The sequence below is a fragment of the Lithobates pipiens genome, unplaced genomic scaffold (assembly GCF_037356315.1).
Source record: "Lithobates pipiens isolate NorthernLeopardFrog02 unplaced genomic scaffold, aLitPip1_a1.2 Scaffold_27, whole genome shotgun sequence".
NCBI lineage: Eukaryota > Metazoa > Chordata > Amphibia > Anura > Ranidae > Lithobates > Lithobates pipiens.
The window spans coordinates 230,000,530-230,002,124 of record NW_027507788.1 but is presented as its reverse complement, the minus strand read 5'-3'; the positions used below and the strand labels follow the sequence as shown (position 1 = coordinate 230,002,124).

The 1,595-nt window shown below is 50.0% G+C and overlaps 1 protein-coding gene across 2 annotated transcripts in view; it reads right to left on the bottom strand.

Annotated features, from left to right (window-relative positions):
- ERRFI1 (ERBB receptor feedback inhibitor 1) overlaps positions 1 to 1,331 on the bottom strand; it is a 52,244-nt gene extending 50,913 nt beyond the window's left edge. Inside the window, exon 1 of one of the 2 annotated variants that reach the window (XM_077458370.1) lies at positions 1,171 to 1,331. The gene's annotated coding sequence lies outside the window, so the exon portion shown is untranslated. Of the gene's footprint in view, positions 1 to 1,098 lie in introns of both variants that reach the window. The other variant, XM_077458371.1, reaches the window with a different exon arrangement.
- Positions 1,332 to 1,595: the final 264 nt, after the last annotated feature.

Genomic DNA, 1,595 nt, shown 5'->3' with positions numbered 1-1,595 from the left:
AAGCATATTGGATTTGTGGCATCAACAGGTATTTCTGTACTTACTAAAAATGTTATTATTCTACAAAAGATGACAACTGACGCATCCACCACATCTAATGACCGACAAGCTGCAATATATGACATCCTAAGGATTCGATACATTTTAAGGACAGTGATCTGTACAATGTTGTTGTGTTGAAATTGATACTTTATAACATTCCATGGATTTCTGCATCCGGGATTATATCCGAGTTCTGTACAATATTACATAAGCCAATATATACTCCCCATATATACTCCCCTATATACTCCCCTATATACACCCCTATATACTCCCCCGGTACCATCGAAATCCCTGAACTGTACAGCACAGAGAACACCTCTGTGACCCATCATTGGATTCCATAAATCCTGATATATAGACAGAATCTCTCTACACAGAACACATTCATCTGACATCTGCATACAATGCTACTGAGTTGAAATTGATACTTTATAACATTCAATTGATTGTTACATCCGGCATTATATCTCACCTCTGTACAATATTACATAAACCATGTACCCCAATACTGTCCAATTCCCTGAGCTGTACGTGACACCCCTGAGATGCTTCACCTGATCAGTGATCCTTCTAATCCATAAATCCTAATACCAGCAGATAGATAGACCCCCTGTACACAATCATCTGACACCTGCATACAATGATGCCCTATACAGCAGTAAGAGGGTAGACCCCCAACTCCAGCCTGCAGTGCCAGCGGTGCTCCCCATGCAGGGTGCTCAGTCTCACAGGTAGAGGGGAGACCCCCCCCCCCATAGTGCTCCCCATGCAGGGTGCTCAGTCCATGTCTGGGATCACAGGTAGAGGGGCGACCCCAGACCCCCCCCCCCCATAGTGCTCCCATGCAGGGTGCTCAGTTCATGTCTGGGATCACAGGTAGAGGGGCACCCCAGACCCCCCAGTAGTGCTCCCCATGCAAGGTGCTCAGTCCATGTCTGGGATCACAGGTAGAGGGGCACCCCAGACCCCCCAGTAGTGCTCCCCATGCAAGGTGCTCAGTCCATGTCTGGGATCACAGGTAGAGGGGCACCCCAGACCCCCCATAGTGCTCACCATGCAGGGTGCCCAGTCCATGTCTGGGATCACAGGTAGAGGGGAGACCCCAGACCCCCCCATAGTGCTCACCATGCAGGGTGCTCAGTCCATGTTTGGGATCACAGGTCCTCAGGCTGGGAGCTCCTCATCCTTCCCAGTATAATCCAGTAGAGTATTCCAGGCTGATCTGTGTGCACAGCTTGTACTCTCCTCCTATAACCAGCCTCTGTCTATTTCCTCCTGCCTTACAGGGCAGATGATAGTTTATATGAATGGGTTGGGCGGTGACGTCACACTGACACCCCCTCCCAGCTCAGGCTTCTTAAAAGGGCAACAGGCAAGGGGGGGGAGGGGAAGGGGGGACCCGCAGGAGGAATGCTGGGGCAATGTCTGAGTGGTGTCACAACAGATTATTCTGCAGCCCCCTCCATGGGAGGAAAATGAGAGGATGAAATACTTCAGCTTCCTGAACTCTGTGCCCAGATTGGAGATCCTCAGAGGAGTGCCAGGGGGTG